The sequence below is a fragment of the Podarcis erhardii genome (assembly GCF_964252035.2).
Source record: "Podarcis erhardii genome assembly, chromosome: 10".
Lineage (NCBI taxonomy): Eukaryota > Metazoa > Chordata > Lepidosauria > Squamata > Lacertidae > Podarcis > Podarcis erhardii.
The window spans coordinates 14710667-14724144 of record NC_138500.1 but is presented as its reverse complement, the minus strand read 5'-3'; the positions used below and the strand labels follow the sequence as shown (position 1 = coordinate 14724144).

General features: G+C 47.4%; 1 long non-coding RNA gene across 1 annotated transcript; it reads right to left on the bottom strand.

Moving 5' to 3' along the window:
- Window positions 1–6267: 6267 nt before the first annotated feature.
- LOC309352074 lies at window positions 6268–11816 on the bottom strand. The gene is made up of 3 exons (XR_014161087.1): window positions 11034–11816; window positions 9938–10420; window positions 6268–6622 (listed from the first exon to the last, which is right to left on the bottom strand). It is a non-coding gene; the product is annotated as an uncharacterized lncRNA (long non-coding RNA).
- Between the last annotated feature and the right edge of the window lie 1662 nt (window positions 11817–13478).

Genomic DNA, 13478 nt, shown 5'->3' with positions numbered 1-13478 from the left:
GGTGGGGTATAAATAATAAATAATTATTATTATTATTATTATTATTATTATTATTATTATTATTATTACAAATGGAGCCTCTATGTTTAGGATACCTCTGATTATCTCGTGCGGGTATTCAGTGACGCAGCAGAGCCTGCAGGATAGCTTGACTGGTAGAGCATGAGACACTGAATTTCAGGGTCATAGGTTTGAGCCCCAAGTTGGGCAAAAAGGTTCCTGCATTGCATGGGGTTGGACTCTGCTTGGTCAGGCTGCAATGCAATGCAGTATGCTTCAAGCAAAATAAATACAATTTTGAGCCTGTTTGCTTGATTTCATCAAACTTAATTTAAGTCCCTTGCAACGGATTTGTAACTGTGGCACAACGAGTGCTTGATGCACCAGAGCGAATAAAATTAAGGCGAGCAAAGGCTTCAGAAACAAAACAGAGGCTCACAGATTGTGATTGCAAATATTTGTGGAAGATGTCAAATTCTGTTTGCCCGCTGATATGGAAATGCCTTCGCTGATTACAGCTCTAGCATGTCAGGGACTCCTTGTTGCGCTGTCTCCAACAACCACCAGATGGCGCAGCATGTATCTATGACAGCTCAGAAGTACATCCCTAATTCTGGAACAGTTTTTGTGAACTATTGACGTGCATGGAAAAGCCCTAGAGTTCCTTGCTAACATGGAAATACCCTGAGTAATGTGTTAACACTGTTAATTATTTTGTTAGCATGTGTCTGCCACAGTCCAGAAGAAGTACGTCGCCTTCCAAACTCTCAGATAGTTTATGTGAACTATGGAAGTGCATGGAAGTTCCCCCCCAGAATTATTTGTTCTGGGAGTCTACAAAGGTTGGAAAAAGTTACCTGCTCAATGGATGCAGCACTGGAGCTACAGGTTTAGCCACCACCAATTCTACCTGCCAGTCACGCCTGTGGCAGAAAGTAATGCCCTGTAGCTGAATGCAGCCTCAGAATAATAGGATTGAAATTAACTCAGAAGGTCATTTATCCACTGCAAGGAAGCTGCTACCCCAACAGCCCTGAAACACAGACCCCCCCCCCAGCCCAATGCTTTGAATCAGAGGTCACCAGGGCAAAATAGGTGCAAAACGCCGGGACCCTCTCTACAACTTCATTAACATCCACCTACAACTTCACTAGCATCTATCGGTATTGTGAACAACACCGACCTTACCTTTTGTTGGTATCTTCATGAACTTACCTAAAAAGATAAAGAAAACAAAAGACTGAGTTAAGCACTTGAAAAATCCATCGAAATCAGACCATTATAAGTTCATCATAGGTTGGGTAGTTCGCAAGTCTCTGTGGCTTTGCATAAAGTTTTGTATTTTTCTCAGAAGATTGATAAAGAATGTATAATCATTTTGGCAATTATTGTGTGGATATTAGTTGCCAATGTGTTGCATGAGTCATACTACTTCTATCAACAGCACAGGTTGCATTTTTCTAGCATTATTGAATCAGAGGTCGGCAACCTTATCCAAGGATGGGCCGGTCAACACGCCGTCTGTTGAAAGATGGGCCGGAGTGTGTGTGCATGCGTGCTCTTCTGGATCGGAGGAGCACCCATGCACATGCACACATGCTATTTTCGGTGCTCTTCCAAGTCAGAAGTGTGCCGGAAATAGCATGTGTGCATGCGTATGGGCGCTTCTCCGTCCTGCACGTGTGCGCACACACTATTTCCGGCACACATCCGGGTTGAAGCAGGATGTGCTTCAACCGGGTTGAAGCCGGAAGTCGGTCCTTGCGCCGTGCCGCACTGCACAGCACTGCGCTGATAAGAGTGAGCAGGAGGGGGGGCTGGGGGCGGCAGGGGTTGCCATGGGCCTGTTAGACAAGCCTTTGTAGACCGCTACCGGCCCACGGACCTTAGGTTGCCAACCCCTGCTTTGAATCCTCAAACAAAGGAGAGTCAGTCACTTTCCACAGGAGCCCAGTTGCTTTGTTAGATAGATAGGTGCTCCGCTTCTGGGCTTCCTAAAAGGATCTGGCCAGACAATGTGGGGAAAAGGATATTGAAACATTGGTCTGATGATCTAGCAGAGTTCTTACAATGTTATTGTCAGGGAACTGCCATGGGCTCAGAGGCGAGAAATAGAAGGGCAGTTGTGTTACAGGGAGCCTCCGAAAATCTTGCGAAGCAGCTCCTCTTCCGGGGAGGAGGAAAGCCCCACCTTCAGTGGGGAAGAGGTGCAAGGACCAGAGGATGCTAGAAAGAGCCTTAACACCGCACCTGAGCAAGCCGGTGAGGAGGAAACACGCCCTTGCCATCGCCCATTCTGTGCAGTAGTTTGGGGCGCAGAGAGGGGAGGGGACGGTTGGGGGTAATGAAACTCTTATGTTGGGGGAAGTCCAAAAGAAGACCACTCCCAGATTCTGTTAGCGATTGAGGCAGACGTGAGGCTTGGGGCTCTTCACTGTAAATAGTTTGCAGCAAAATAAAGCCTGTAAAACACAGGTCAGAGTCCTGCCTGGTTACTCTCGAGCAACCACACCAGCACCTGACAGTTACGTTCTCCACATCCACGTTGAGCAACAAGCCTTAAGCTCATATCCTCCAATATTTCTCTGATGAAAACAAGGGACGCCCACTGCTATCTTTCTAGAAAAAGAGGTGCTGGAACTCACTATGAATACCTCCCTTGTTGTCTTATAATGGCACCGGTGCCCACCTAAGAGGTGCTGGAACTGAGTTCTGGTGAGTTCCAGCTGAAAAAAAAGCCCTTGGGACATCCTATTCCATGCCCTTCAACATTTCTCTGATGAAAATAGGGACATATATCTTATTTATTAAGTTTATATACTGCCCTATACCCGGAGCTCTCAAGGCGGTTCACAGAAAAGATCACAATATATAAAATCAAAATCAAAACAATAACCCCTTCCTCCCAAAAAAGAGCCACACTTTAGAAAGGTATAGGATGTCAACAAAATCAACCAAAGGCCTGGTTAAAAAGGAATGTTTTTGTGTGGCACCTAAAGGCACCAGGTGAACTTCCCTGGGGAGGGCATTCAACAGACAGGGAACCACTGCAGAGAAGGCCCCGTTCTCATGTTGCCACCCTCCTGCCACATCCTCCAACATTTCTCTTATGAAAATAGGGATGATCTAAGGAACAGTGGGGCATCCCAGGATCAAATCAGAAACTAGGGCGGCTTCTGTAAATCTGGGATTGTCCCTGGAAAATAGGGACACTTGGAGGGTCTGTAAGCTGCTTCCAATAGGGTTCATATGACAAGCAATAGGGTTCACTTTACTTTGGGGGTGGTGTTTAATGTGCTTTACGTAGCTCTATTAAAGGAAATGTGCTCTTGAGCTGGCTTACCCAGTACAATGGCATCGCTGCGCACACCATCATCTCTGGCAGGCAGTAATAAGTACGCAAAAAATAAACAAACTTCAGTGGCAATTTCCTTTCTTGGCTCTTTTTCAGAGTAAAAATTGCGAGAGGCCCGGAGTGAAGCCGCTTGTCAAGAGAGGGGAAGAAAGCTGAAACTCACCGACTTAAGGATCCCTATTCCAGACTTTGCCATGCAATCTTGGGAGGTTTCATACTGAGAGCAGAGTCCCGGCCTGGCACCAGGAACTCATAGCCAGGAAATGTTTATATTGCAGTCAGAAATTGACACCTGGTTGATCTGGAAAGCAGGCAAACACAGTGCTTACTCTGCATTCCCCAAGAGCAAATGATATGATGAGGTTGTCTCATTGCAAGGCTATTGTCTGCTTGCCAGTAACTCTCCTTTAATTTAGGGATTGGGAGCCTCAGGTCTAGGGGCTAAATGTGCCCCTCCAAGCATATCTCTCTGGCCCCCAGGGCTCTATCTTGCCCTCATTTGGTGTTTGTAGTTTAGTATTTCCAATTTCGCCAAATGCTGACGTATAGTTCCCCTTAACCATCAAAAAAGATCATTGCACAAGTGTACTCTAGATCAGTGTTTCCCAACCTTGTGCCTCCAGCTGTTTTTGGACTACAATTCCCATCATCCCTTGCCACTGGTCTTGCTAGTCAGGGATGATGGGAGTTGTAGTTCAAAAACAGCTGGAGGCACAAGGTTGGGAAACACTGCTCTAGATAGCCAATGCAATGCAAGTTGTGTATCTGGAAGTGTATGGATACACATGAGTTCAAACTTAGTATAGTTTGCTACAAACTGTCGACATGCAGAGGGCTGGGAGGCCAGCTGGCAAGCCCAGCTCGGCCGTTTCCATCCACCGGCCCGTGGTGAAGACCATCACCTCTGCTCCGACGTAAGTCAGTTTGGCGTTCGTACGGAGCCCCTGGTCGTCTCACGGACTATTGATCCGTACATCACAAATCCGCTGCCACCAACCAGGTCCTCCCTGGTAAAATCACTTCAGTCTCAGTCAGCTTTTCAATTAATAAAGAAGAGTGTATTTTATTTCAGACACAAACAAAACTTTTACAGCATTCCAAACGTTGTTGCACTTTACTTTCTTAGTCTTATTTTCCTCTCTTTATCTCTTCTACCTCCCCACACTCAAGAACCCACTGCCCTAACTGTCTCTCTATTACCAGCTGCCTTTCTCAACCAGCCAACCCACGAAATCCAACCAACTACCCACCCACAACACCCAACGAACTCCTCCTAGAACTAGTTTTATAGACCCACTGACTCCACCCCCCTGGGTCCTGTCTGTGCAACCTATTTAACTATTCCCCCTCCAGCACTCTCTCATATATGTTAACGTCACAGTCAGTGACCCAGGCTTCTGAGCCAGGGCACACTATCAGCAGATCAAACTGGGCACACAGAATAGGAGTGAGGCTTGTGGAAGCATACTACAACTACAGATTTATTAATCATAAATCAGGACAAAGAAACATGTCGTCTCTTTCTCATGTCATCTCAGAGAGAAAAGCAAAAGCAATACACAACGGAAGTTCCCAGCATACTGTGCTGGAATGTAAACAGACATGTGACACGCAATAATCCCATGCCTGTTCCTTAAGGTGGAATGGAAATGTCAACAGAAACTGTACCATATACAGTCATACCTTGGATCCTGAATGCCTCACGAGTCTAACGTTTTGGCTCCCGAATGCCACAAACCCGGAAGTGAGCGTTCCAGCTTGCGAACATTCTTTGGAACCCGAATGTCCGGCGCGGCTTCCTATTGGCTGCAGGAGCTTCCTGCAGCCAATCAGAAGCCACGCCTTGGTTTCCAAATGTTTTGGAAGTTGAACGAACTTTCGGAACAGATTCCGTTCAACTTCCGAGGTACCACTGTAGCTGCAACTGTCTCATTACAGTGGGAATGGTGCCCCCAGGATGAGACAGCATTAGTGCTATGTAATCTGTGAATATATTAGTCACATGAGAGCACTAGCGGAGGAAGGGGGTAGAGTGGGTGCAGCCTGCCCTGGGTGTCATCCCTGAGGGGGTGACATCACCGCCTCACCCCCCTGGGATGCTCGCCGCTAGCCATGGGCAGAGCCACCATGGGGTGCTCACCGTGGGCGGCACCCCCATGAGCAGCATGCCCCACCCCTGGGTGCACAGCGTGTGTGCCGCTCTGGGTGCCGGAGCAGCTAGTTCCCCTCTGCATGAGAGGTTCCTTGAACTTCCCGTCCTCTGGGAGCCAGTGTGGTGTAGTGGTTAAGAGCAGTAGTCTCGTAATCTGGGGAACTGGGTTTGCTTCCCCGCTCCTCCACATGCAGCTGCTGGGTGACCTTGGGCTAGTCACACTTCTCTGAAGTCTCTCAGCCCCACTCACCTCACAGAGTGTTTGTTGTGGGGGAGGAAGGGAAAGGAGAGTGTTAGCCGCTTTGAGACTCCTTAGGATAGTGATAAAGCGGGATATCAAATCCAAACTCTTCTTCTTCCTCTCTGATCCCTGGATCTGTTCGCAAGGCTGAAGCAAGAGGTTCCATTTTAAAGATGAAGAACTATGAGAAGGAGCAACAGAGGCAAAAGCTAGTGAGGTCAGATGCCTTGAAGTTGCCTATCACAAGCACTAGGCAATAGACTGAGCTGGCAAACAGGTCACTTGGACACAATCTTTCCCACTATGGTGAGCTGTATTGTGTTTCTATATATATATATATATATATATATATATATATATATATATATATATATATAAAAGTTTCTAAATTACTGTATATGTGTGTGTGAAATATCTTAATAAAACATATGCAAATAAATACATGAATCCTGTTTCTGATGTATCACCTTTAGTACAGAATGTATTACTTTGTCCACTAAAATGAACGGTATGTTGGCTTTTTTAAACAAAAATCTTTCTAGGAAACTATTTGTAATTTAACAAAACTCCATAAAAGTAATGGATTCTGAAAGCGAAGTCACTCTTTGCAGTACACCGTGACTGGAGTTTCATCTATTCTTGGCTGTTTTCGTTCAAATAGCGTAAATATTTTGAGTGTCTTCGCCGAGCCAATTTTCAGAGAGGCCTTTTCATTAAACACTTCCAGATTCAGGTGCCTCAAAAGCAGCCCCAAATTTCCACATCGGTCTGCTGAATGCCAGGCTCAAGTTACAAAAATGACTGTGCAAGTTGGCTCATTCAAAGGTAGGCTTTCAGAAAGCATCTTGGGCAATTTTCATCAGGGCCACCAGACCTGAACAATGGAAGAAAACGATATTCAAGCCTATGTACTAGGAACAGTTTCCACTGTCAGGAGACAGCAAGCTTCTGTGTACTGGTTATAGTTCTACATGCTTAGCTTCGGAGCATAGAGTGACTTAAAGAAGTCCTCTTTCATGCTGATTGGATGGCTCTAGGATGCTGAAGTCACGAAATTAAAAGACACCTGCTTCTTGGGAGAAAAGCAATGACAAACCTAGACAGCATCTTAAAAAGCAGAGACATCACCTTGCCAACAAAGGTCCGTATAGTAAAAACTATGGTTTTCCCAGTAGTGATGTATGGAAGTGAGAGCTGGACCATAAAGAAGGCTGATTGCCAAAGAATTGATGCTTTTGAATTATGGTGTTGGAGGAGACTCTTGAGAGTCCCATGGACTGCAAGAAGATCAAACCTATCCATTCTGAAGGAAATCAGCCCTGAGTGCTCACTGGAAGGACAGATCCTAAAGCTGAGGCCCCAAGACTTTGGCCACCGCATGAGAAGAGAAGACTCCCTGGAAAAGATCCTGATGTTGGGAAAGATTGAGGGCACAAGGAGAAGGGGACGACAAAGGATGAGATGGTTGGACAGTGTTCTTGAAGCTACCAGCATGAGTTTGACCAAACTGCGGAAGGCAGTGGAAGACAGGAGTGCCTGGTGTGCTCTGGTCCATGGGGTCACGAAGAGTCGGACATGACTAAATGACAACAAGGATGCTGAAGATGGAGACCTTGCTGCTGAAAGAGTGATGGGTCATTGACTCCCTACGAACCTAGGCCATTGCAATCCTGCTTGGAATTCTTCCCAGCCAACAGTCCTTCCCTGGCCTTGTTTATCCCCTCCTCAGATGGTTTTACCTGCCTGGATTTGTCAGGAGTTGGAGTCAGGTGTAGATCAGCAATAAAACAATGAAGCAGTGAAGTTAACTCTTTATTCAAAGAAACAAAACAGCTCATCCCTAGTAGCCACAGCAACCCTTCCTAGTAAGGCAGTTGTGAGGACTGAAGGTTGCCACATTCCCACTGCTCTCTAAGGCTCCTCCCCCAACGGCCTAAGGCTCCTTCGTCTTGCCTCTTATTGATCCGCCATCTTCATTTTTCTGTGTGTTCTGGGAGACTGGGGGCGTGGGAGCTGGTCACAGCAGGAGGGGGAGACTGCCTGGCTTCTTCAGCAGCCTGCCTCACCTCTGTCTCCTGGCCCCTGTCCTCTCCTGCCTCCGAGTCTAGACTGCTCTCTGCCACAGCCTCTTCCTGCTCACTAAACCCTGTTACCATTTCAGCTTCCGACACCTCCTCCTCCCAGCCTGCTCCCTCTTCTTCGTCTGACCACTCCTGTCACCCCATCACCAGTCCCCTGGCTCTGAGCCTTCTTCCCCTGGGGGTTCCCTTGGGGGTTCCCAAGTTGATACCTACCACCACCACCCCGCATGCAGCCAGACAAGAGACTATATCCTTAAACCGTGACAATGCCTCTCTAACTTGTCTGGAGGAGATGTGTGTGTGTGTGTGTGTGTGTGTGTGTGTGTGTGTGTGTGTGTAAACCTCTGGATTTTGCATGGCTTGTGTATAAAGGCGAGAGTCAGATCATTGGCTCTATCTACTTTTTGCCTATGGCCCCCAGGAGGCTGTTTATGCGTGAATGTGGCCCCTGGGCTGGATAAATTTTGCCAGCGCCTGCTCTCTGAGCTCAGAAATGCCACTCCTGAGGGACGTGCCCCATCAGGCAATAATTTGGATTTGCCTGCTACACTCAGAATGGGTGCCTGAGCTCCTTTGTGCACAATAATAGCCTATTGTTTGTCATTTTGTTCTAATTACTCATAAGATATATTGGCTCCATTTATTTTCTATTTGTTTTATGGTCTTGCCCTTATACTGGAAGGAATCAAGCTGTCAAGCAGAGAGTGAACTTGCTCCCTCCCTTGTGGTGGTTCGGGGAGCCGTCTAACCACATCCGGCAGAGGCCAGAGTGCCTAATTTCCTCCGGTGTTCTTGTCCTCCTCTCTGATAGAATTGGGCAAAAGCCACCCGCCTTGATTTAGAAAATGATGGGAGATCTTTCTCAGATTTGTGGGGAGGGGAGAAATTTTGGGGGAAACTTACAGGAACATAGGAAGCTGCCTTTTTGTTTACACTGGCTGGCAGTGGCTCTCCAGGGTGGTTTTTGTTTTGTTTTGTTTTGTTTTTTTGTAGGGGGAATTCCTGTTCCTACCTGGAGATGCCGGGAATTGAACCTGGAAGATCTTCTGCATGCAAGGCAGATGCTGAGGTATAGCTGTTCAGACAATCAATTCTGACCTCTTATTGCTCTGCGTCCAGTAAAAAAAATGGACTGAAGATCATCTCAGGGGAGGAAGCAAAGCTAGAGCTGGCAATGGCATGTTCCTTCTCCAAAGGCAAAGGACAGGGACAAAACGGGAATCACAACTTTTCACGGCATCAATCAATCAATCAATCTTTATTGCGGACAAAAACCAGACAGCAAAGTTAACAGCAACAACATAACTGTTTGGCCTAATCTGCATACCACCCTGCTGTGCTGCATCAATTTTTCACACACACCCATTTTCCGAAATTTTCTCCATCTCTACTTGCTGGCTGACAGTGCAGTCATAAACTTGCTTGCTAGAGAGCAAGCTGCCATTGAGCTCAGTGCGAATTACTTCTGAGTCAACGTGCTTAGAATTGCGCTGTAATGGAGCTATCTGCCTAACCGTGTCGACTGAAACCAGTTCCTGAGCTGAGGAGTTCTTCCAAAGCTACGGTCTTAGAACATGTTGCACCTAGAGGCCTGCTGGAGACCCTTCTAATCAAGTATCCTCTTCCCACAGTTGCCAAACAGATGCCTATGGAAAGCCCACAATCAGGACACAAGCACAGGTCAGTTTTGTCCCCGCTTGTGATTCCCAGCAACTGGCGATCAGAAATTGACTGCTTCCGACAGTGGAGGTAGAATGTAGCCATTGTGGCTGGTCACCACTGATACCCTAATCCAGGGGTCAGCAAACTTTTTCAGTAGGGGGCCAGTCCACTGTCCCTCAGACCTTGTGGGGGGCTGGACTATATTCTGAAAAAAAAAAATGAATTCCTATGCCCCACAAATAACCCAGAGATGCGTTTTAAATAAAAGGACACATTCTACTCATGTAAAAACACACTGATTCCCGGACCGTCCGTGGGCCAGATTTAGAAGGCAATTGGGCCAGATCTGGCCCCCGGGCCTTAGTTTGCCTACCCGTGCCCTAACCCACCTTGAAGTGGTCTAATTCCCTTTTGAAGCTATCCAAAGGTGATGACCATCACTACACCTTGTGATTACCAGCAGCTGATAAGAAGAAGCAAGGGTGGCAATATCAACATTCCAGAGATTTTCTTTTCTTTTTTAATGTCCCTAGTTAACATGCGATCATTTTAATGGCTTCCCCCTTTGTCCCTGTCTTCTGTCTTTGTTCCTGGCACTCTATGCCTGCGGTTCTCAAGGGAACAGAGAGGCAGATGTGCATCAACCAGTGATGACGTTTCAGTGAACTGTACTTCCGTTCCATTTTTCTGACCTCGGGGAACCATATTTCAAGGAATGCGGTGGGAAGGAGAGAGGAACTTGCAGCTCCTTCCAGAGTTTTGCGCTCCTCAGATTGCTTCTGCTTCTCTTCATGCCTCCCCCAGCGCTGCTGCCCCTAACTGAAAGGAGTTACAGCACAGTGTCCCATGCTTGGATGCATTTATTGCTTTTGAGCCAGAGGGGTGTAGTGGCAGAGTAGGGTCTTGTCTGGGACACCAGGTGTGATGGCCTGGGAATCAGATTTGGAGGCTGAACCTGAGGAATCCCAGCCTGCACAGGAGTCCCCGCCTCCAGAACCAGCTGAGCCGGGGCTGGGGCCTGAGCCTGAAGGGTCCTCACCTGTGCTGGATCTTCAGGTGCAGGCACCAGCTGAGTCTGCTCTGGCCCCTGAGGTGATGGAGGACCCATTGCCTGCAGGTGCTCCACTCTCAGCCCTGTCAGAGGAAGCTGAGGTTGCCTCTGGGTCTGGTAACCCTCCAGCCTCTCCTGAGCTGCAGAGGCCCAGGGCAGAGAGGCGGAGGGAACTAAGTTCCCGCAGGAGGAGTGCTCGCCTCCAGGCCAGGAGAGGCGAGTCACCTGTGAACTGGGGCCGCCCTATTCCTCGGGGCAGATAAAAGCCAGCCAGCCCCAGTTCCAGGTTGCAGGAGCAACATTGTTGGTAGCCAGTTTCTGCCTGCACCCTGTCCTGCTCTTCTGCCAGAGTTCCTGACCTCACCCGACTCCCTGCCTTGGACCCTGCTTCAGCTTTGACAGACAGCCTCCATACAGCACCCTTGACCTTGGACTGGACTTGGACCTTGCCGCACGGCTAACCCTCGGGACCAGCACACCAGGGTTCAAACCCCACTCTGCCATGAAGCTCGCTGGGTTGACCTTGTACCAGTCACTGTCTCTCAGCTTAACCTTCCTCACAGGGCTGTTGTGAGGACAAAATGGCAAGGGGGAGAAGCTTGCATGCCACATTTTCTCCCTTTGTTCCAGAATTTGTCCGGAATATCCCCTCTTCCCCATCCCAGTTAGGTGAATCCTGAAATAGGGAGAAAGAGGAGCACCCCCATCTCACAAGGCAAGATCTGTTTTACAGGAACCCTCAGGAGAAAACTCAACTCAACTCAGCACAGGCATACAACCTACAGCTCAGCAACTGCCCACGTTCCATCTTTCTCAAAGGAGCAGTTCTATAGGAATGGTCAAGGACATTTCTGTGCTCTGATGTTCAAATTCCATCTTTGTCAATGGGGCAATGGGGGAAAAATAGATTAGGGGAGTGTGTCCTCATTGTCACCTCTAAGCTCTGGCAGAGAATTTTCTCTCAGTGTGCTGCAGGCAGAATCCCGGTCTAATTCATTGACTATCCTGCACGAAGCACGTCGTTACTTGCAGCACATTGGAAGAAATAGCTTTTTGGAGAAATCAAAAATAGAAGAGTTTGCAATGGCAGTGGAGGGGCGAGCCTTAACTTGCTCTTCATTCATTCTGCTGTATCACAGACGTATAGATGTCTCATTGTTTCCCTTTCTCCGTGTGTGTCCCATCTCATCACAATGAATGATTGTGACATGTGCTTTTAGTTTTCATGGGTGGGGGATGACAATAGCTGGAGGGACAGAGAAACCAGTTTTTGAGTCAAGATACCTCTTAAACCATGGCAAATCTTAATGAAGCTCCTCTGCGGTTAATAAAAATAAAAACTCTTTTTAAAAAATGAACCTGCCTAACAGTACAATCCAGTCTCAAGATACAAGATGAAATTATACGATAATCTTTATTGTCATTGTCCCATACAGAACAACAAAATTGAAAAAATCTACACCAGACATTCAAAAACCAACAAGCCTGCTATCCCAGCTATTCCAACCTGGTTAACCCCCTAAAAACTCTGATGCCCCATAATTAAATACAATATTGTGATTCAAGGACCCGCCCCCCTCGCTTGGGGATAAGAAAGACACATGGACACAGTATTTTAGGTTAATGGGCTAGAAAAGGCCACAACTTTATTGATTACAGCATGTGAGAGGTATTGGCTTACGCATTGGGAAAAACAGTAAAGTTTGACTCCACCGACTCAGGGAGGGGCGAGTCTAACAAGGGTTAACCACCAGTAGGGGGAGCCTGTTGATGCAAATACAACTGTAAGCTGATGTCACCGGGGGTCGTGCCATGGCCCCCAGCCCCAGCAGGGCATTGGACAGGATCCACGACCACCGGATTCCTATAACGGAAGACCCATAAGTGAAGGAGTAGGCGATGGCCACACCCTGCCCTTCCATACACCAACAACACATTCCAATGCCTAACCGCCACCGGAGCCCAAGAGGCTCGCCGCCATGAAACCCGGCAGCGCAATGAGGAGAAGAACTGCCACAGCCGCATTTCAGCAGCTAAACCCCCTGAGCTTCACACCGATTGGAAGACTGACTATGGCAAGTTCTTAAAGAAATGGGAGTGCCTGATCACCTCATCTGTCTCCTGAGAAGTCTCTATGTGGGACAAGAAGCTACAGTTAGAACTGGATATGGAACAACTGATTGGTTCAAAATTGGGAAAGGAGTACGGCAAGGCTGTATATTGTCTCCCTGCTTATTTAACTTATATGCAGAATTCATCATGCGAAAGGCTGGGCTGGATGAATCCCAAGCCGGAATTAAGATTGCTGGAAGAAATATCAACAACCTCAGATATGCAGATGACACAACCTTGATGGCAGAAAGTGAGGATGAATTAAAGAACCTTTTAATGAGGGTGAAAGAGGAGAGCGCAAAATATGGTCTGAAGCTCAACATCAAAAAAACGAAGATCATGGCCACTGGTCCCATCACCTCCTGTCAAATAGAAGGGGAAGAAATGGAGGCAGTGAGAGATTTTACTTTCTTGGGCTCCATGATCACTGCAGATGGTGACAGCAGTCACGAAATTAAAAGACGCCTGCTCCTTGGGAGAAAGGCAATGGCAAACCTAGACAACATCTTAAAAAGCAGAGACATCACCTTGCCAACAAAGGTCCGTAGAGTAAAAGCCATGGTTTTCCCAGTAGTGATGTATGGAAGTGAGAGCTGGACCATAAAGAAGGCTGATCTCCAAAGAATTGATGCTTTTGAATTATGGTGCTGAAGAAGACTTTTGAGAGTCCCATGGACTGCAAGAAGATAAAACCTATCTATTCTGAAGGAAATCAGCCCTGAGTGCTCACTGGAAGGAGAGATCCTGAAGCTGAGACTCCAATACTTTGGCCACCTCATGTGAAGAGAAGACTCCCTGGAAAAGTCCCTGATGTTGGGAAAGAA